This window comes from Camelus bactrianus, chromosome 3, assembly GCF_048773025.1.
Source record: "Camelus bactrianus isolate YW-2024 breed Bactrian camel chromosome 3, ASM4877302v1, whole genome shotgun sequence".
NCBI classification, from domain to species: domain Eukaryota; kingdom Metazoa; phylum Chordata; class Mammalia; order Artiodactyla; family Camelidae; genus Camelus; species Camelus bactrianus.
Window position 1 is genome coordinate 158,517,949 of NC_133541.1, and position 23,509 is coordinate 158,541,457.

At 41.9% G+C, this 23,509-nt stretch overlaps 1 long non-coding RNA gene across 1 annotated transcript in view; it reads left to right on the plus strand.

The window, feature by feature from the left end:
• LOC141577211 (uncharacterized) overlaps positions 1-23,509 on the plus strand; it is a 48,698-nt gene that overhangs the window by 13,122 nt on the left and 12,067 nt on the right. The window contains exons 2-3 of the long non-coding RNA XR_012506026.1: positions 13,317-13,541; positions 20,224-20,347. This is a non-coding gene — a long non-coding RNA (uncharacterized LOC141577211). The remainder of the gene's footprint in view (positions 1-13,316; positions 13,542-20,223; positions 20,348-23,509) is intronic.

Sequence of the window (23,509 nt, forward strand, 5' to 3'; positions counted from 1 at the left end):
ATAAAATAATAATAGGTTCAAAATTAAGAAAGTGGAAAATAATTGATTTTTTTAAAGCTGAAACATAATCTTTCTTGTGTTAATGTTGCAACTGGAAATTTCGAAAAGAAAAATCCTACTGTAATATCATCTACGTGGAATACATATATGTCTATCACGTTTGCAATGTAACTGCGCAGTGGTTTTTGAAGTCAGGACCATTCCAGCTGAGTTACTGGCAGTGATGTTTGCTGGTTTTGAATGGAAGACCCTAAATTTGCCTTCTTAGCTTTATTCTTTTCTTTTCTGTTCTCTCTCTCTCTCTCTCTTTTTTTTTTTTTTGTAGTGAGAGGGCTCAGTAGTGCTTTGCCAGCATGATTTTGGGGCAATTTGGGGGCAGATATCGTGCACAAGCAGTGAGATATTTCCATGCATTTTACTTTCCGGACATCACCATGGAACATGTGGGGGTTTGTGCCTGCAGGTCGGGATGCTGCAGGACTCCCTGGTCCATCACCTTTATGTCTTGGAGCTGCTCCAGTCAGTGAATGACTTTCTGTGGCTTGGAGGTAAGGTGATCTGATGCAGATGATCAGATGTGTAACTAAGTACTGTTACTTGAAATAGAAAACCTATCAAAAATGGCTCTAAAATACAGGATGAGGGAGGAGAATTGGCTGAGCTGCTTGCATGGGGAATATTCTCAGGTTACTCCCTCATTGTGTCTCCTGTCACTCCCCCCCCCAGCCCTGCACGGCAGTCATCGTGAAGCAAGCATGCACTTTCTCAGAAACGCGCTGAATTTCTTTGTGCCTCTGTTTGTTGGCTTTTTTTTTTTTTTTGAAAGCACATCTTGCCCTTTGCTTAAATGCCATCCCTGCCAAGTCACCTCTTACACTCATTCGTCTGGAGCTCGTCCATACATAGCTGCTGAATGGATGAACAGAATGTAGTATCTCCATGTTGTGGAACATTATTCAGACGTAAAAGTGAATAAAAAAGAAAAAATAAATATAGGGGAATATGAAAAAGGCCACCTGCTCTGGGAAGTCCACACTGACTGCTCAACCCGCACTTTTCCCTTTGAAACCCAATCACTTATGCTCCTCTCTACTCTTTTTGATAGTACTTACCACCTTCTAATAAACTTTAACACTTTCAAAAAAAAAAAAAAGAGAGATGCTGATACCACTTCAACCTGGACGAGCCTTGATAACAGCACGTTAAGTGAAAGGAACCAGACACAAACGGCCACATATTGTTGAATTCAGTGATCTGAAATGCCCAGAATAGGCACATGCAGAGGCAGAAGGCAGGTGATGGTTGCAAGGGGTTGGGTGGAGGGGGGCTGGGGAGTGATTGCTAGTGGCAGGGGTGTTCTTCTAGGATGATGAAGTGTTCTGGAAATAGATGGTGGTGAGGGCTGCACAACCGTGAGTGTGCAGAAGACTGCTGAGCGCTGTCTCTGGGAGTGCCTGTGGTTGGGGGCGGCTTTATTTTGTTCTCATCCGTGAAGAGTCATCTTGTGCTGAGGCCATTCTACTCCTATGAGTGGTGAGGGTCAGAGACTTTGCAGAGTCATGTGTTATTTTCCCACATGCTGAGTGTAGGCAAAAAAGGTTTAAGCCTGAGAAAGTGCTCCATCTGCAGAAACGTCTTTTAGTTTTGCATGGTGTAAAATTCTTGAGAGCTTTTTAATCGTTGAGGACAGCCTGTGGGTGGGAAACAGCCCGTGAATCCTGGGTGAGTCCCGGAAGAGCTGCGCTTCCCTCCCTGACACGGGTGGGGATTTCACCCCCCTTCAGGCAGTGAAGGGCCCAGCCCCGAGAGCGTAGTTGACAGTCGTGAATATTTACATGTATCCGCTGCTTCATCTTGGATATTAATTTCAAGCTGAGTCAGTATGTGGCGGCAGCCTCATCCTACGTCAGGAATCTATAGTATCTGCTCTTTGAGGTGAAGACCTGACAGACTTGATTATTTAACAGTCTCCCTTGAATTGATATGTCAGATTCCTTTGTCAATAATAGAACAGCAGAATTATAGACGTCCTTTATTGCCGATGTGACCTGGAGCAGGTTTAGTCTCTGTGCCTCAGTGGCCTTATCTTCGGTTGGGGAAGATGATAACAGTGCTTCCCTCAGAGGGTCTGGTGAGGAGGGAGTGAGAAGCACAAAGGGAGGACTTACACGTGATGCTCATGAATGACCGAATTTAGTGCTCCCAGCCTGGTGAGGCCTCAGGGGCAGAGATGGCAGAACAGACCATTCGTAGCCGGAGCTCGATCCGTGTTGGCAGCTGTTATGATCAGGATCACCCCTGTGGGTTATCAGGCAGTTTTAAGACTTGGTAATATGAATTCATGAATAATGTTAAAAGATTAGACAACTCAGATCCGGTTTACATAGTTCTCAAGATTTCCTGTGAGAAATGGATATTTTTTTCCCCATCTTAAATCTGAGTTGATTCTCTAAAAAAATTCTGCATTCCTCCACCTTTTTGAATTAATTCTCCATTTCTTAAAAAAAAAAGTTTTTAAATGGAGTTACTGGTGTCTGACCTGAGGGCCGCATGCATGCTGAGCACATACTCTCTCAAGTGAGGTATAATCTCCCCCCTGATTTTTTTTAAACTTTACTTTCTTTGTATGCAGATGTTAGTGACCTCTAATTCTTTTTCTGGAGACTTGTCCATGAACCTGTAAATCTATAATTAGTGGACAAAATTTGATTTATTAAAAAAATCAATGGAACATTCTGCAATCCATTCAAAAGGAAATGCTCATTGACATAAAATGTTTCTCCTTTATGGTGATTTCTAATTTTTGGTCTGCCTTAACTTATTAAAAGTAATCCTCATCATCATAATGACCAAGCTTGCTCTGAGTGGACACTTACCTAAGGCTAAAATGCTTTCCTCATGTTTTAATTCATAGCAGGTGTTTATGGGTAGGTATCAGTGTCTCCTTTTCTGCAGCTGAGGGGTTGAGAGACGGGGCAGCTTGTCCCAAATCTCACGCAGCTGGCGTTGGCAGGCTCAGGGCTGGAACCCAGGCTGCACAGGATGCATTCTCAATGGCTCCTCTGATCAGCCCCAAGTTGAGTGGTTTCACGAACTCCTGTGAGTCCATAAATGACCGATTTTAGCGATCTCAGCTTCATGAAGCCTTCAAAGGAGAGACACCAGTGAGAATGTTAGACAGAGTGGCATAAATTAAAATTGTACATTTTCACAAATGTTGCTTTCTCAGGCAATGAGTTAAAAACTTTATATTTTTTTTATTTTAGTGCTCTGTAAACACTAAAATCAAAACATTAAAAATGATTATACTGCAAAATTGGAGTGGACTTTGAAAGTCCAACCATTTCTAATGATGTTGCTTGTTTTTCTCTAGTGGTGCTTATTGACAGAAAAATTTACAAAGACTGAATTGTTTCTATGTAGTCTTAGTATGGAGGAAAGTTTTGTCAGTGAATATTGTAAGTAAAATCTTTAATCTTTTCTTTCCTGATGATGAATATGTAAGTTGTTTTCATGGCTTAAGTACATTTCCTCATTTGTGAAATTTGAGTGATGCCCTTTACCTTGTTTGACTGTGAGATGTGGACGCCTTGTATATGAGGCACCCAAGAGCTGCTTAGTAAAAATATGCTGTCACAAGGACAGATAGTTTAGAAGGATCAACTCTGAATACTAAAGAGGGTGGCTTGTTTCTGATGCATATTCAATATGCATATTTATGAATATATGAATATGGCTTAAAGTAACAAGGATTCAGGGTTTTGTGTGTGTGTGTGCAGTATGAAGTTTTAATGAAATCTTTATCATTCTAGTGAGACAGAGACTAGTTAAATCACCTTAAGCAGACGGCCTTGAATATTATTTACACAGAATGTGTGTTGTTACAACTCAGAATTCATGTTGCCGTGTAACCATCCACTCAGACATTTAAATTCGTAGGAATCTGACCAGAATCATTAAGTTTAGAAAAATCTACATTGATCATTTTCAGGGAATAAGCTTCTCTCTTTTGTGATTAAAGAAAATTTTGATTTATTTTTCTGCACTCTTAATAGGTTTTAAAATATCAAAATATTGATTTGACAAGTCACTTTTATTAATAGAATAAATCTCATGCTGTTTTAATGTGCAAATAAATGTTTTTGAATTTCAATACACTTGTATGCTTTCCTGGCTCTTTGAGAAGTATTTTGCAAGATACCTAGATTAATTACTGTTGGAAAAATACAGACGTGACTTTTATGAATATAGGCCTAGAACAGATCTGTTGGTTTTTGCTACAGTGCAAGACATGAGGCCTAGGAGAGATTTGCTGCTGATTGCCAGGAGGACAGATCCCAGATCTCAGTCTCCCCTCCTGTAAAATGAAGTGGCTGGACTGGATTCTTTCCTCTACTAAGAAGTTTCCATGAGCCTGTGTCTTTTGTTTATATTCAGGAGTATTAGCAATGTCAGATTAAATACTGAATACACCTCCCTTCCCCGAAGCAAAGTGCAGTATGTGCTAAATAAGATATAATTATCTGATTCTTCTTTCTGATCCAACAGGCAATTTTTGTGTTGCATCTTTCCCAGCAACCTGGAAGGTGTATTTAGCCATAGGTGGTGCTGTTGCACCTTCTAACAGTCTTAATATTCCTTTTGCAAAAGAAGGTTTAACAAATGTTATTTTGTTTTGATTCCGTTGCTTAGTGCTTCAGAATAGCACAATGTCCATTATGTCTGTCTACCTGGAAAAATTATTCTGCTTATGTCTTAGACTTATTCTGTCATCTCGCTGTGAACATTTCAGACTTGCTGTGCAAACAATGGCAAAATCGGTCTTTTCTTCCAGTGTTAGCAACCAGTGAGCCGGAATTTTATAAAGCAGCTAAGAGCGGCCTCTGGAGCACCTTAAAGCTGGAAAGTGTACTGAGTTCCCTGAGTATTGACCCAGCAGCTGTGTATCATTTGTTGGGAGGTGATTTTGTACATATAAGAAGGGGTGTAGTTTTTTGTCTTGGGTTTGCGTGCACGTGCTGCCACTGAGCCACGTGAGCCTGAATTAGTTTGCTCTGAGTTTTTCCCTCGTCTGTGAGATGGGGACGCTCGTATCTGCTTTGCAGAATTGTGAGAATTAGAAATTATGTAAAGTGTTTAGCACAGTGGGAATGTCAAAGGGCTCATAAAGTTTAGCTCCTGTTTTGTATGAAGCCATCATTTTACAGTCTTTGGCAGTTACTAAGAAACAGGAAAATAAGAAAAGCTGGTTTTATGCTGAAAGATATTTGAGGAGGTTCCATAGTTCCTATACCCATAATTTAGCATCAGCAGGGTCAGGACAGTTACACAGTCGCCCTGAACCAATGTTAAGCCACAGAATTTTTTGTTACTTCATATATATTGGGGCTTAATGGGACCCAATACATATACACATGTTTTCTCCAGCAGCCAACTGAGAGATGACACAGAAGAACAGGCAGGCAATAAATGGCTCCTGTATTACTGATGAAGCCACGTTCTCCATGAACTTCAGGGCTGTGGGAAAATGCGTGTCATGATACTGTGCCCCAGAACTATAGACTCATGCAGTCCCAGTTAGCTCTGGGCCACAGTGAGCCTTCCCTTAAGAGGATCTGCCCCATCATGCACAGGGCTGCCTGCCATGGAGCTGAGCATCCCGGGTGCTTCCCAATGGTGGCCAACACTGGAGGGAAAGGAAAGGTTTCATATGCCCTGCTTGTAGATCCGGACTCACACCTCAATCTGTTAGTGTGAGGAGGGCTAGCCGTTGTCCAGGGGTCAGGGGTGTGAAGGGAAAAACACTCTCCATGGACCAGATTGTGGAGGAGGCATCCCTTCCGTCAGTTTAAACAGGTGGTGGGATGCAACAGAAGGGTGCTCCCCAAGAGTTTATAAGAGGGGAAATAAGGATTACCTTTGGGACTCAGACTAGCCATGAAACACAGAAGATGATTAGAAGGGAGATTTGTAAATCACTTTCTTATTAAATTCACATTTGTTGAGCACCAAAAATGTGCTACATTCTTTTCTGAGCGTTTTACAGAAATGAATCCTTCAATCTTCACAACAAGTGAGTAAGGAAGGTTTGATAGTTATCCCAGGTTTACAATGTGGAAATTGAGGCACGGATAGAGTAAGTAAGTTGGCCAAAGTCACAGAGCTAGTAAGTGACAGAGCTGGTATTTAAACCCTGGCTGTCTGGTTTCCAGGCTCCCAGGGATGGGCTTTGGGTGTTTAGAGGTATCTGCATCCCTGGATCTCTGTACCTCTGTGCATCACTTAGCCCAGAAAGGACAGGGAAAGGAGAGTTACACAGGTGCTCACAGTCGTGTCTCAGCCACAGTCCACGGACAGTGCACTGTGATTGGCGTTAAATGTCTTCTGGGCAGCAGATCTTTTCGTATAACAGAAATTTAGTCCATTCAGTTAATCTAGAAACCCTTCCTGCTCTGCTTCTGTCCACTCTTGTCATGTGACTGCCTGCCTGTGATTGGGCTGTTGAGGAGAATCTGTACTCATGGTTGAACTCTGATATTTCAGTCTGGTTTGTAGTTTCACATCTCCTGTTACATTAATAAATTAAATTTCTGGTTTTCTTGCATCAGTCTCTCATGAGTTTGGTTAATGTGAAACCAGTCCATGGGAGCCCAGGGGTGCTGACGGTATAATTTCTGAGCACGTTGTGGCACTTCTACCTGTGCGGACCTGCGTGGAATATTTCTGCACAGAAATGACCCAGGCACTCATCTATAAATGCTGGGCGTGCTTGCTGTTAGATAGTACATTATTCCCAAAACAGGGACCTGGCTGATCTGGTGGTCTGCTTTGTAATGAAGATATCTAAAGAATTTATCTTGTTCCCCTCTCCCCATGTCTCCCCTAAAGGTAAACTAAGCCTTTTTACTCATTGCGGATTCTACAATCTCTGCCTCATCCCATCTTTCACGAAGTTCCTCCTTACTAACACACAACTGTTAAAGACTATTTCCTTTGATTATACACAATAAATATGGGAGCATTTGAGAGGTTCTTGGAGTTGGCTCCCTAATCCCTCTCGCTTTCTTTCCTTTTTCCACAGTCTTGAGTAATTCATTCCATGTTGGTAAGACTTCTGCCAGCCAGAACCCACAGTTCCAGGTGAGAAGGATGCAGACTTTATCTCTCCTACCCGAGGGAGAGAGAGAAGAGAATTGAGGTCTGCTCCCCCGTGGTCCCTTTCTGCCCCAGGGCCACTCATGTTCACCTGCAGACTTCTGGCCTCTGCTCACAAGGCCTCTGTCCCAGGACTGACTGCAGCCTTTTCTTCCCTTGTCTATATTTCCTGTGCCTTTCAGAAGTTGGTCTCTTCTCTGCAATTCAACCCTGGCAGATGTGATGGTGGTCAGCGAGCTGGTGGGCAGTCATTTGGTGACTCCCAGGAGCCATGATGATTCTCCTGAGTCTCTCATTCGGGGTTACAAAACTGTCGAGCACCGGAGGAAGCCCATTCACGTGAGGTCAACACAACATCACATCACTTTCATTTTGTTTTTGAATTTTCAGTGGAGAAAGTATTAGTAGGAAACTGTTCCAGATTTTCGGCCGCCTGCTTTCCTCACCATTATTTCCTTGTTGGCTCTGGCGCTTGTTTAAAGAACCAGGTTTCTTCTCTGGTCATTTGTAGCAGCTGGGCTTGCCGAATTCTTGATCTGCATTTGAAGCAGAATGCTTCTTCGTGATGTCAAACTGATTTTCCTTGTCATGTCTTAATAATTTGTGTACACTCATCAATTGTTTCAAGTGAAATGCTCTTTTCCAATTTCTGTTAACTCACATTTGCTGAACTCCTGCTTTCATGCTGAGGGCAGTTTCTTCTTCCTGTAATAAAATTTAGCAATTTGCATTTACTATGGGAAGGTAACTGGCTGGAGGTGCTTTTTTTCTTACCAGTTTTAATAACAATTCACCCATTAAAATGTACGGTGGTTTTTACTCTATGCCCAGAATTGTTCATCCCAGTCAATCTTAGAACATTTTCATCCCCCCAACAGGAAGCCCCTTACGCATATGCAGACATTCCCATCTTCCCCATCCTCCCACAGCCTCAGAAAGCCACTTTTCTCTCTCTGTGGATTTGCTTGTGCTGGAAATTTCATGTAAATCGAGTTACTTCATGTAAGTGGAAGCATCTATTGTGACTGACTTCTTTCACACTGAGTAACGTTTTCAATATTTGTCCAAGTTGTGGCCTGGGTCAGTACTCTATGCCTTGCTATTGCTGAATAATATTCCACTGTATGGCTGGGCCCCTCTGTTTACCCATTCATCACGTGATAGACATTTGTGTTGTTTCTGCTTTTTGGCTGTGATGAGTAATGGCGCCGTGAATATTCCTGTAGGAGTTTTTATATGAACATTTGTTTTCAGTTCTCTTACGTGTGTGCTCAGGAAGCAAAATTGCCTGGTCATTCAGAAACCAAATGTTCAACTCTCTAAGGACCTGCCAGGCGTTTTTCCAAAGTGGCCAGGCTGTGTTACATCCTCACCAGCAACGGCTGCGACCTCTGCATCTTCTGTGTCCTCATTAGTGCTTGTTACTATTTTTTTGATTATAACCTATTGTAGTGAGTGTGAAGCGGTTTCTCCTAGTGGTTTTGACTTGATTTCCCTTACAGCTAATGATATTGAACATCGTTTCTTTGTGCTTGTTGGCCATTTGTATATTTTCCTTGAAAAATACTTTTCAGATACTCTATTCATTTTTTAATTGAGTTGCCTTTTTATTGTTGAGTTGTAGGAGGTCCTTTTTTTTTTATACATACAAATTCCTTATCAGATAAATGATTTGAAAAAATTTTCTCCTGTGTGTTGTTTTTTCACTTTCTGTATGGTGTCATTTGAAGCAAAGTTTTTAATTTTGATGAACTCCAATTTATCTCTGTTTTCTTTTTTCCTTGTGCTTTTGTGGTAATATTTAATATCTGAGGTATTTTATTTAACCTTTTATATATAAAATAACTTAATTATTAGGACCGTTCTAGGAGACGGGTGCTGTTGTTGTCCCCAGTCTATGGATAGGAGACTGAGATTCAGAAAATTTCACTGACTTATCAGTGTCAAAGCTACACAGTGCTGTTGGAATTCAGACCCTCATGTTTGTCCCAAGTATCTGTGATCTTCACCAACATGCTCCACTCCTTCCTGGAACCGTTAATGAAAAAGTCTTTACTTTTTTGATTTCTTGTTAGTTTTTTTTTTCTCATTGGGGCTTCATCTCCTCATTTCCTTAAAGAGATCAGTGTAGGTTTATTTTAGGTCTCTTGTAGGCAGAAGCATTGCTATCAGTTAACTTCTTTATTACTCACTCCCCAGTGATGGCTTTTGCTAATTGACCTAATCAAGTCATGCTTAAGTCTTTCCTTCTCATGACACTAACAACAGAGTCATGACTTACTGAATGCTCAAAGCAGAAAGTACTTGATTGATTTTATTTTGCTAACCAATCAAAACAATCAAATAAATACCCGGTGTTGAAACATACGGTAAGCCCTCCAGAATAGGGTCACTGTCTTCCTTGTGTTTCATTTGTTTGGTCACAGTGTCTGGATAGTGCCTTGCTGTCCAGCAGATTTGTTAGGATACGGTGATTGTGAATCATTCTAAGGACAGAATTTTGACAACAGACTGTGTTGTTCATTTCACGGGGGAAAAGTTAATATAGAAATACTGCTCAGATCTATTTTAAAATTAAGTTTGGAAATTTGAGAAGAGTTCAAGAAACCATACAAAGATCTTTTTCACTAATTTTAGATCTATGTTAGACAAATTATGGTTACATAGCAGAGTAACTTATCAAGTAGATTTGACAAGAGGAGTGTATAATTGATTATTTGTTTTAGTTGAAATATTCTACCTGGGATAAAATATTCAGTGCCCATAAATGAACAAATATATTTGTATTTCTATGCAACATGGGAGTAGACTTCATATGTTTCTATATAATATATATGACTGTGTGTTTTATTCTGTCTGTCAGTGTTTTTATAGTTTTTCAGCAATGTTGTAACTTTGGAATTCTTCTAAGAAAATCACCTCAGATTCTAGTGCAGTTTGTACTGTGTATGCTGTCTTATGCATGGGATTCCACTGTCCCCTTAGTGAGGAATTTCCTCTTCTCTTGTGTTAGTATCAGAGTTAAAGGAACTGTGATTTCTAGGCCTTTGCTTTCCATGTGTTTGCACTTGGGTGTCAATCACAATTTTCCCTTTCTTGAGTTTTCATTGTTCAATTAGAATTTTTGAAAATAACTTAATTTGTTGCATCGGTCTCCCTAGAAACTTGATGTGTTTGTGCTTTTCAGTTTTCAATTAATGAAAAATGTAAATACACACTTGTTTTTAAGTAGTCCTTTTTCACTAGATATTTGTTTACCTCTTTATAGTTAAAATATTTTTTTCCCAATGAGTGAATCGGTGTGTATATTTTAAAAGAAACTTTACTTTTTATTCTTTTTATTGTAACAGTTATATTCATTGTAGAGAATTTAGAAAATAAGGATAAACACAGTAATAACTTCACAATGGCCTCTAATCTCACCTGGAGATACAGTTGTAAGGATTGAAATTGAGAATTACAAGTCCTCTTAAATTGTTCTTCTTTTTCAAGTACGATTTGGTTACTGAGACCCTTGAATTCCCATATGAATTGTAGCAGCAGCTAGTCAGTTTCTGCAGAGAAGCCCGCTGGGATTGTGATCGAGACCACGTTGAATATACGGATCGCTTTGAGGAGCACTGCCATTCCAAGAGCTCTGACTTCTGATCCAGGAATATGCGTAGTGTGTCTGTCCAGTTATTTAGGTCTTCTTTAATTTTTTTCTCAACAATGCTTTGAGTTTACAGAGTTTTATTTTACTTTTTGTTTTTTGCCTTTATACTGAGGACAAGTGTGCAAGGTACCAGAATCAGAAGTGTATTTGAGCCCCGCCACTTGCTGCCACAATGGTCACCGCGCACTTGCTTCACCCGCTCTACAATCTTGCACAGAATAGGACCTCAGTAACTCTCTCTCTCTCTTGAATGATTGTATGATTGTTGGATGATGCTTCAGAGTCCTTGTGATGATTTTATTTCCCCAGCCTTTCCCCACTTCTTTACTATGCCCTTTCTCTTCCTTTCCTCCAGCCTGGGTTTCAGTCTACCTGTGGCATTGATTTTTCTTGTCTGTAGACACTACCTTTCACTGGTTCACGATCATTTTACATGTGGGCTGTGGAAAATTGCTAGATGTCCAGAAAGAGCCAATCGATTGCATGCTAGTATTTTTAGAGTGTGTTGCTGTTTTATCGATTGAAATTAAATCAGGCTGACCCCCTGAGCCCTCCCGTGAGCTGTTTTCGCCTTCCTACAGGTGATACTGCTCTGGTTGCTGAATGTGCCCTTTCCCCAGACTTGGTTTTGGAGTTAAGTCACCATCAGTGGAGCCCTCTCTTTAAAAGATGAAGAGAACATTTGCTCCTTCTCCCTGGTTGGGGACTTGGATGAGATGAGGTACCAGATAAAGAATGGAGCCCCACCTCATTCTAACACCCACTCGTTCCATTCCTTTCTCCAGGGAAAAAGAGTACAATTCAACACTATAAACATTGATTGTGAGCTAATGAGATAGACAGGACAACCGATCATTTATTAAATATCCTTTCATGCCAGAAACAAATGTATTATACACACAAAAAGCACACAAAGCACGGTAGTAACGTGATTACACACGTGGGTCCGAGTTCGAGTCCTGCTCTGGAGTGACCAGTCCTGAGAGATGGAGAAATGTTAGGTCAGCTTAGCTTCTCCCGGACTTGTTTGCTGTCCTGCAAAGACGGGCTTGCTAGGCGTCCCTCCCCCTTAGAGGTGCTGTGGGGTGTAAATGGCGCATGGGCAGCCCGAGCACAGCTGCTCATTCCTCGTAAGGGCAGGATAGCATAGCTTTTGTGATTACGGCTTTAAGACCGTCCCGTGTAGACTCTTAGTGCTCCGAAGGGATGCCTTGTGGTTTGGAGATGGGATTCTCACTTCTGTAAATACCCAAGGATTGTGTTATTGGGCCGTGCTGATTTGAATTTATTCTTTAGAAAGTACATATTGTAGATATATTTTTCAAGCATGCATGCTTTTTTCTTTTATTATTTATAATTCTACCCTCTCTCTTGGTGGGACTTTTCATGGAATCCAGGAAACAGTCCTAAGCCACCTGCCTCTTCACACTTCTCCGTGGTGGTTTTCTTCCCTGACTAGAAGAGGGTTCTGCATAGGAAATTTTCTTTGTTCCCCTTTTCTTGGAGTCACTCTGTCTGTCTGCCCATTTCTCACCTGTCCATCTGTCCATTTATCTACCCACTGAATCTTCTGACATGTTCCAAAAAGCATTTCAGGCAGCTTACAGAAGAACAGATACCAAATAAACAGGTGAGGAAATGGGGCCAAGTTCAGACAGTGAGGCTAGGAGGCAAGCCTGTGTGAGGGTTGCAGGCATGAGAGACACGCGTCTGCCTTGTGACTTATAAGATCGACAGCAACAGTGTGCCTGAGGCTCCCAGCAGACACAGGGAAACAGGGTTTGTGGGAGATGCTCACTGGCTGCGAAATAAATAAGTGGCTTAGGAGATGCCCAGCCTTTCCAGCTACTAAGGCTTAGGAGAATATTTTGAGTTTCTTCCAAAATCAGAATATTGCATCTTTTCTTTTTTCAGAGATCTATGTATAGTTTGTTACATTCTATACCTGGAAATTTCTCCAAAACTGCTTCCCACATGATTCCCATGGCTCGGGAATGGGGTGGTTCTGCTCATTGATGGGGGTTGGCCAGAAACAGAAAATGACAGCCTCAAAGGAACCTGGGATTTGTCAGTTATGTTTTGTCAGTACTGTAGAGTTCAAACTCTTTCACAGTATCTCTCCATCTGAGGCGGCAGCGTGCTCTCTTACCAGCATCAGGAGCTCAGGACCACAGGATGGTGCGGGCTGAATGCACTGCCGTCAAGACAGCTGTGCTAGTCACTGCAGGTGTGGTTCTTTTACATACGGCATTTCATGTTCTTTACTAGAATGTTTCAACAGGGAGTTAATTAACTGAGTCAATTCACATTTAATAAATATGATGCTTTGTTGAAAAGACAGTTATAGGCAGAATATAAGCTGTGAAGACTTTAAAAACGGTTTCATTACTGAAATTTCTGTAGGGAAGATACACAGTTTATCTTATTTATTCCTCTCTTTTAAAGTAACAAAGAAACAAGACAGAAAAGGCAGAGGATGATTTCTGTTCTTCCTCTCCACTTGCAGGTGCCCTCACCTCCAGTAGCATCCATCCAGACACCAGCACTGACACTGGCCGTGCTCAGAACTGCCTCAGACCTGAAGACACAACTGACAAATAGAAGGGGGCGACGCCCTGTTACAGCAGGTGCTCTCACTTTGTGGGTCCTTATGTAACTGCACGATGTTAATCAGGATCGCCCGTTCTACATTGTGTAGCGCTGCTGCGGTGTCTCCTAGTTACTTGTTTCTGTAAGTATTCATGTATTATTCCCCAATGCGTGGTACTACACGCCTAAAAATGATTTTTTCAGATGAAAAATAATTTGCATTTAATATAATAAGTCTGAAAAAAGGGGCAAAAGAGTCTATCCTGGTCCCGCTACTCAGAGATAAAAATTAACAATTTAACATTTATTTTCTGTTCTTTTCGTCAGTGTGTATCAGCTCTGTCATAAAAACCAGTGAGCACTCTGTCCCCGTTTACTGTGCGGAAATCTCCATTTTCCATTCGGCTTATTACATGTTTTTCTACAATATTCTATCTCCCCTGGCATGATTTTTAATGACCAGTGTAGCATTCTGTCTTAAGGAATGCATCGTCCATTTTACTTCGGACTTAAATAAACATTTAAATTCCAAGTATACTTAACTGAAATACTGAAAAGAGAACTGTGGTGGTACAGGAAGGCCCCTAACTCCCTTCCCATTATTTCCTGAGAGTAAAAGCTGTGGAAAATTTGGTATATATATTTCATGACCTTTATGCCTATGAGATACATATATATACACATATGAGAAATCAATGTATAGGTGTGTGTATATATGCTTTATTTAAAAATGAGACCATACTATATGTTTTTCTGCAGCTCGCTTTATTCACTCAGGGGTATATCATAGACGTCCTCCTACTCCAGACTCACCCGGTCCTTTCAGATAGATTGGAGGGGTCTCCTGATGTGCGGGTGTCGTCTCTTGTCCATGGACACATTTGGTGGGAGAGTGCTGTGGACAAGGCCCTGGACCACGGCGAAACGCCGGCTCCCTCAACGCCCGCAGCTCGCCTTGATTTACAGTAACATTGTCTTAATGGTGGACAGTTAAGTTTTCTCCACTTTCCACTGTCAGAAAGAATGTTTGACTTGCATCCTTCTTGTACAGACATTCCTGTGATCTTGTATGTATATTCCTTTAGTTAAGGCTTCTGGAAATTTAGTCCCTGGATGTGACACTTACATTCATCACAGACTCCTTTCAAGTGACTCTAGAAATTCCTTCTCCATTGGGGAATGAAAAAATGCACAATTACTTATGTAACCAATTCTCTATCGCTGGATATTATTTCACTTAAGTTTTTCTTCCCACCTTTGTAAACAGTGCTGTGTAAATGCCCTGATGGATACATCTGTTTGGACTGATTGTTTTTTTTCTAAAGGAAACGATTCCTAGAAGTGGAGTTGTGTCAGTGTGTATGTACGTTTTTCAGAGTTTACATATCCATTGATATGTCATCCTCTGAAAAAGTCGCTCATGATTTGTTCTCCAACAGATGGACACTAACTAGAATATCTTAAAAATATTCGCCAATATGATAAGCAAAAGTGCTTTTTCATCGTTTTAGTTTGCATTTGATGACCAGTGAAATTTTGAGCTTTTTTCACTCATTAGCCTTTTGAATTTTTTAAAATGAATGATTCATTTTGTCCTTTGCAAACATTTAAGTGAGGGAGATTCTTGTTGCTTTGTGACAGCTCTTTGTATGTTATGAAAATTTACTTCGTGACTTCATCAACATGTATCACAGAGCTTTTTCTTGTCATTTCTTTCCTTTCATTTTGTTCAGAAAGTTTTTTATTCTTGTTGTGGCTCAAACTACTCTTAAGATAGTAAATGTCTTCCTTGTGGGTTTTATCTTTGACATTCTTAGAAATACTTCCTTATAATGGAATAAATCTCTTCTGTAAGTTTTTTTAATCTCTAAGGTGGTGATTATAATAGTACTTGTTATAGTGAGGAGAAGTTGAGTTAATAAGAGCAAAGGGTTGTATTTGCTGTTATTAGTACTTTTTAATATTTACATCACTATGTGCAATTTATCTTGTGGTCATTATGACAGGAATAGAATTTATTCTTTCTAGGTGATTCTGATTGTCCCAGGACAATTATTGAATTCATACTTTTCTCTTTGATTTGAAATCCCATCTGTACAAAATAATTACATACACTAGAGTCTCTTTTTGAACTCATGGTTCCTTTCTGTCAATCTCCCTTCCTTACTCCAGCACCATATCTTACATATTGTAAAAATTTATTTAATCACTGGCAATCTGATTTTTTTTTTTATTCTTTTCATCCATCCCAAATTTTCTTGTCTACTATTATGACTTTATTATTCCTGAAGGGTTCCAAAATATTTTGTTCAAGTTAAAAAAATCAGAATGGAATTTTCATGGGAGTTTTTAGTAAGTTTTGAATTATTCTTAGGAGAACTTACATCTCTACAAAACTGCTTTCCTCCATGCAATATGTTTATGTCTCTACATTCATACCTCTTACTTTAACACTCAGTATAGTCCTGAAGTTTCTCCATTTAGAACATGGGCATTATTTTTGAATTTATTCCAGTTTATTGTTTATGTTTTTGTTAATTTTGTGAGAATTTTTTGCTATTATATATTTAAATGCTTAAAACTGACATTTAGAAAGGAAGATTCTGTTTGTCAATACTCAATTTGTAACTTGTCATTTAAAATTGTAAGTATTAAGCACTTGTTCCAGAATCCTTTCTTTTCTGTTTTTAAAAATTTGTTTCCAAGATTTTCAAAATGGTCATAGCTAAGTAGTAGTATAGGTGGGGAGACAGATGGAGAGAGGTAGTGTGGCTCATGTACAGACTGTGAGCAGTTTCATGGCTGCCTTTAGGCTGGAGAAGCCACAGAAGAGCCCAGGTTAGACCGGGGGTGGCTTTGTATGCACTTGAAAGCCAGCTCTCCTGCCTGTATGGTGAAGCCTAGTGGGCGTGGCAGGTAGATGATCAAGGTCCGATGGAGGTCATTGGCTGCACAGAGCGCTGTGTCTGTGAGAACTGGCTAACATTACCATGGGAAATGCTTGGCGCCAGGAACACTGCAGGGGAGCTGGGGAGCCTGTGTGTTAAGGATTTTCCAGTCCTGGGATTGGGAAGAGCAGACTCTGCATTCAGATCTGAGTTTGAATTCATCCTCTTTAGTTTACTGGTCCTCTGAATTTTGTCAAGTTATACATCCTCTTTGAACTCCTGTTTTCTTGTCTCTCAAAACAGGAGAATTATGGCCTGCTGCTAGAGTGTTTGATCAGTGTAAATGATTTGTGTCTATAAGATGCCACGTACAGCCACAATCTCAGTGAGAAATGGGTTGTCGCCTCTTCTTCTGCAACTCAGTGCTCGATAAGACATCGGGGGAAAGCCAGTCCCTAATTTGTTGTGATGCAATGAGGAACAAAATTAACGTCTTGCCTTTCCCTAGCAGTATTCTTAGTTCTTTGTTTCATTTACCTCTTTCCTCCTTTACTCTCCCCTTTCACCTCCTCCACCAAAAGAGACTGAGACTGAGAACACTAGATTCAAATTACTTTAAATGTTGGCTCATCCCCATGAAATTACAGTGACATTAAAAAAAATCTGTACACAACCCAGACGATTATATTTGATTTATACACACACACACACACACACACACACACACACACACACACACACACACAATCAGGATGCCTCCCGTTTGCTGAAGGAGAAGGACCACTTTTTCTGAGTTTTCATTCACTGAGCTTGAGAGGAAAGTCTCTTAAGCAGAAATTCACCTGGCTTCGTGCATGGTTTTTTAAATTGGATTTCTGCTTTGTGTCCATAGAAATATTCTCCTATTAGAAGAGGGGAAGTGGAGACATAGATATTCTGCTGAGATATTGGTGTCATCGTATTTGAGTTGGAAAGGACTTATGACAGCATAGAGTTGTAAGTTTTTATGGGTGAGAATCCATGATAGTGTAACTTGGACAAGAACCCGGGTCTTCTGTCTTCGTGTCCACGTGGATGAAGAGGAAACTGGGTGGGGGATGGCAGGGATTCTTCTTGCATGAGTTCCAGGGTCTTGTTAATTTTCATTGTTCAGCTGCCTTTAGTTTATGTCCATGTGGCCTCTCATGGGAAGGTCACTATGTCCTGATAGATTGAGTTTCTAATCAGCAAAAAGGTCTGGACCGACTAATGGTTCCCAGAGATTTTCTGCTGACCTGCTGACACTTTATATACATGAGACCTAAGAAATTCCTGGATATAAAATCCTTAATGTTATCGTTTGCCCTCGAGTTCCATAGGAATGGAGTGCTGTCTCAGGCTGTCTAAGGCTAGATCTGAACAAAGATAGGGTGATAGGCTGTGCAGATGGACTCTCCCCAGTCTAATGGGATTTCCACCATAGTTTTTAGAATCAGGCAGATTAGTTCAAATCTTGCCTTTACCATTTATTAGCTTTGTGACCTTGAGGAAGAAACTTTACTTTTTGAGGGACCAATTTTCTTTATCTGTAAATAAGTTCAGTATTTATTTTAGGGTTTTTGTTTTAGAATTGAATGAATCAATTCCCTCATTTATTCCTAAAATACAGATCACATGGTTCTATGCTGGTGCCTTAGTAGTTGATTACTAAGGGACTCAGCAGTGAGAATGTGGGTGAGGACCCCTGGATAATAGAGCTTATATTCCAGGATATGCTTGTAAAAGACTGGATTGCAGTGGATTTTTAGTAAATGTCCACTCCATTCCTAATCCCCATTGATTGTGTATATATCTTTATACTAATATATGAACAATTTTTATTGCAATTTAAGTCTCTGTAGCATTTAAAGTATGTAGCTATAACAAAAATACGTGAAATAAAATGATCTGACTTTTATTTTCTTTTCAATAAGCAAAACAAAATAAAATAGAAAAGAAAAGAAAAAGTTTTGAAGAAGTAGAAATAATTTTATTTCCGTGGAATCGACTCCCTATGTTAGGTTTTTCGGTTGTGTTCTTAAACAGCATATAAAATTGACAGGTTTTGTGTTCAGTGTTGATAGCTGGGTGAGTATAGTTTCTTTTTGTGGTTGTCTTTGATGAATTATTTGCACTAGATCATAAGTAATGTGCATGTTACATATTGGAAACGAGGAAACAGTGGAGACATACTACCTCCAATGCAGTCATTTTGTTACCGAGTCCAAACTCATTCTGCTCACCAAATGACAGGCCAATAAACTGGGAGATGAGGTGTTGGAGCAAGGAATAGTGACTTTATTTGCAAAGCTGGCAGATCCAGAAGATGGCAGACTGATGTCCTGGAGAATCATCTTCCACAAGTCAGAATTGAGTCCTCTTTTATACTAAAAAGGGGCGGGGTTTTGATTGGTTGTTGGAAACTTCTTGCTGTATGAATTGCTTGTCCTTTGAATCCGCTGTTCTTGCAGCTGTCCATGCGGATCAAATCATGTTGCCCCTGTGAAAACTCCAAAAAAAAAACAAAGGTTATTCTCTATTTTGCAACTTGCCATCTCTACATAAGTGCAGATGAATTAGCATCCTTCAAGATCACGGCCAGGAGAATAGGCTGTCCTGGATATTTCAGTCTAAAGGCAACTTTCTTTTACAAATGGTGCAGAGCTAGCAAGTCTGAGCCTAGAAAACAGGGCACAGGGTTAAAGCCAAAGGAACAGACCTAACATGGGGTCAAAATTTTTCTTTTCTATTACAATTCCCTTTTCTGCTTCATAGATAATTTTAGTAAGAAACATGAGCAATTTTGTATTTTTGCTTCTTAATAACCGATAAGTGGGCCAACTATATTTTTGTGAGCAGAGATGCTGTGCGGGCATAGGGGTCACAGCACACTCTTGTTGGGGGTGGCCGACCCTGAAACATGTCTGATGCCACGTGAGTGTTGGTGAGGGTCCCCCTAGCCAGCGGCACTCTTCAGGAAGTAGCATATGTGCTTTGACTTCTTGAGACCTCATTTTCGGCTGCAGGAAATTTTTTCAGATACTGCGATTGAAAAATCACTCCAGCTGGGGATAATTAGGGAAAAAAGGAAAAGGAAAAGGGTTTGGATTAGAGTAGAAGAGAAGGACCTAAGATCACGGAGCCTGAGTGCTTGGCAGCGGGGCCTCGGGAGAGAGGGGAGCAGAGTTGGGGAGGGGCCTGACCACGGAACCAGCTCCTGCATCTGTCCCCGTGCCCAAGCCACGTAGCTTCCAATGGGCCTGGGCCACCTCTCTGGGCTGGATGTCACCCTGTGCAGAACCTTGAAAATCGAATGTAAGGGGTGGGCAGCACTCACCTAGGGGGTCACTGTGGATTTTGGTCAAGTCAACAGTGCCTTTTCTGGTCATGTGCCTTCACTTGTCCTTTATCTCAGGATCTGAGGAGGAGGAGAAAGGAACTCAGGTAGAGATCCAGGAAGATATCCGACTGTGTTAAGAGAAGACAGACACAGTTACAAGGGGACCGAGGACACTTGCAGCAAAGTAAAATGACTTCACAACTATTGCTTCAGAGCTGCAGGTGTGAGAGAGCCTAAGCCTGTTTCAGAGTGCAGGGGACAGGCGGAAAGGAATGGCAAAATTTCCACTGAAAATTGAAATTTTGTTAAATAGCCTGCTACTGTTGCTGGTATCACTTGAATGAATGCAGGCATATTTCTGTGGGCATTTATAGGTTCACTCAACCCCACCAGCCCCTCTTGCCCCCATCGGGGATGGGATTTCTCAAGCACAGTGCACCTCCTGCTTCGGTGGGCTACGCTTCGGGTCCTCGCCTGGGGCCGGGCTGCTGCAAGGCACTGAGTCCCTGAGGCACGGAATGTGATACACGACAGGAACATCTCTGCTATCGACTGAGGGCCTCCTTTTCCCCCTGCAGTGTAAGAATTCCGGTCACTGAGTTAGAAGCATGCTTCCAAGCTGTCCGTGTCCTCGGCATCCAGAAGCGGAGCCTGGAAGCTTCCGAATTTCTCCAGAATGCAGTCTACATTCACCTTCGGCAGGTGAGTGTATGTCCTTACACAAGTGGAGGAATTACTGCCGTTTTCCTGGAACTTACTCACCACTAGTCCATCTGATTTTTCTGTGCTAGGATTCAGTATGGCCTGCTAAAAAATCTGGAGTCAGATTTTGAAACCCTGATGAAGAGGATCATTTATTTTATTTCTATATATGATAGCCTTTTACTTTCAAAATTCAGAATTTTTGGTTCTTTCAGGCATTTTTGGGGGGGTTGGCAAAACAACTTTGCTCTTACCGTCTTTGCGACCTGTTGCTTTGTGCCTCTCACCTGTCTTCTGTCACTTGTGAGGCGGTTCCATTTGTGACCCTGTCCGTGCTGTTCATGTTATACAACATAAAGTCTGTAAAAGTACAGTCCCTTTTACTCCGAAGACATTCCACAAATAACTCCTTAAATCTGGGTGTTGTTTTAAGAAGACAGAATCATTAGAACATGTACTTGCAGGTTGCTAGTGCAAAATCCCCAAATCAATAGTCTAGCTCAACATCTAAAATCTTTCTAATCTACCTTGGATTTGTATGGATAAGTGAAGCAATTTGCTAAGAATTGAACACCAGGGTTAGAATACAGGCTGGTGTAGCTCAGCAGGTCCTCCTGAGCCAGCGCTGTGCCAGAGGGCGGGGCTGAGGGGGAGAGGGCTGGGCCTTGGGGAAAGGGGAGGGCCAAGAAGGAGGGGGGTCCTGCCGTTCCTGAGCTCAAAGTTTCATGGCAAACACCTTCACCAGGTGAAAAACTTGGAGTTTCTTCTAAGAACAGTAGGTTTGAAAAGAGTCATAAAAGCACAGGAGTGACAATATCCCTTTTGTGTCTAGTATGGGAGAGCGGCTGTGGGGCCACTTGGGAGACTCGTGAGTCCAGGTGGGCAGTGTTGGTGGCTTCCACCTGAGCGGTGGGACAGTCAGTGGGACAGTCACTGGGAAAAAACGAACAGACTTTAGGCATGTTTAGATGGTAAAAAGGAAAGGATGAATGATGTCTGTGAAGGTAGGATGGAGTTAGGCCCAGGTTTCTGGGTGGATTAATGAGGTAAGTGATGGTCCTGCTGTGCTCTGAGGAGGGAAAGCTGAAGAGGGAGCTCTGGGGGAAAACTGATGAGTTCAGCTGTGTGTAAAGTGAAAGGCTGCTCGATGTGTTGTCTGGGAGCTCAGGTGAGAGCCAGTAGCGAGTAGCGGGAGGGGAGAGAGACTGTCAAATCATTTTGTGAGCATACAAATAATTATGATTAATGATACACTTACGCCTCTACATTCTGGATTTAAAACCCATTAACATTTTGCTATATTGACTGCAGAGGTTCCTAATTTTTTTTAACAGAAATAAAATAAATAGAAACAAAATAGTGGAGTTAATGAACATCATAGAGTTGATGTGTGTCCTTGTATGTATTTTGATACCTCATCTGTTTACAACCATAATGTATAAAAAGTTAACTAGTTTAGCATAAGAGTTAAACAGAGGGAGGTGACACACAGTGTTGGGGCTTGAAGCTGATATTCTCAGGCAAATTATGTCGCCTCTCTGTGCCTTAGTTCCATCTTCTGTGACTGCCCCCGGGCCCATGATCACAGCTGATTTCCTAGACTAGATGTTGGGAGGGAGGCTGCTGAAGGGAGTAAGAAGTGGCAACTGCTAGGGACACTGAAGGGAGACACAAAAAGTGATTAAAGCCGATAAACTCAGTACAAACAAATACTCTCAAAAGAGAAAGAATCCCGCAGTGTTTTGAGCCACTTAGCTTATGGGAAACAAAACCACGTGGACCCAAAGCTCTTGAGCATGTGAATATTGTGGGTGGGAGGGTGTCATCAGAAAAGGGTTGAGAAAAGGCCTTTTGGTTTCCCTTGACGTTTCCAGTAAGGATGGGGAGCAGAAGAGAAAACCCCCTGCTTCACAGTGGAAGCTGCTGTTTTGTGCAAAACTGACCAAAGGTTGGAGACCAGTCATCAGCGGTGCTGGCAAATGATGAGACTTCGGGATTGGGTGGGGCACTTGCTGCGACTTCCAGGTGACCTGCTGGCTGGGGGCTGTGTGGCGGGCAGTAGGTTTGCAGGGTGACCCGGGCATAAACCCTGACTCTGAGGCTGCTGCTCTGACTAGCAAACCTGGGCACCCACAGTCCTAATGGGGCAGCTCGGGATGAGGCCTGGGACACCTGCCTTGCTGAGGGCGAAAAGAGGGCTTCCCTGAGGGGGTGTCCCTTCGGAGAGTGGAAACGTCCTCCTGCAGTGGAGGAAGAGCCTCTGAGCAGGGTGCTGGATGCACAGGCAAGACCACCTTGAGCACGGAGGGTTTGGGGAGCTGGAAGTCACACAGTGTCCCGAGCAGCCTTGTTTCTGAGAAACTAGAGGGAGAAGAGGCTGAAAAGGCAGGCTAGTGTCAGAAGCTGTGGTGGGTTATGAGTGAGAGTAAAGGACTGGTCCGGCAGGCACGAGAGAACCCTGTGGGCGTCCCAGCGGGGGCGTCACACCGGAGGGTGTAGCTGGGTTACAGACTTTGCCACTTATTAGCTGTGTGACTTTGAGCAAGATCACCCCACCTCTCTCTATATATCTTCATCTGTAAAATGACACAGTGACAAGCTCGTGTCATCAGAAGGCTTAGTTTAGCTCTGATCCTCTGTGTCCAGTCCTGTCAGTGCTTCCCTGCAAGGTTCTGCATTGGCTGCTCTTACCCTCAGATGGGAGGGCGTAGAGGGACATTGTAGCACCTGACGGCAGGAAGGGGTTGCTTTAAAAACAGACATGTAGCCGCCTGCAGCTGCAGGCCTGCAGGCAGTTTGATTGATGGTCCTGGAGAGGACTTTGGAGGCCTTAGCATCGTTTTAAGACTTGTTTTCCCTTGGGGGCAGCATTTGCCTTTGCAGATTAATGTTGAAAATTTGGGCTTCTTGCAAAGCTGTCTTCAGAGATGGTTATATACGTAACATATCGTATAAAATAAAATGCTTTTATTTAATGTGTGGGACTTTGCAGCTGTTGGGAACAGCTCTGTTGGCCTGGTCTCCACGGAGGACACTAGGCGTCAGCAGAGCATGCGGGAGGGCAGGAAGCTCGCCATGCTGCTGCGGGGTGTTCTCCCCGGCACGGCACTCTGCTGAGTTGACTCTTCTCTGAGTTTGGTTGCCAGATGAGCAGACAGCAAA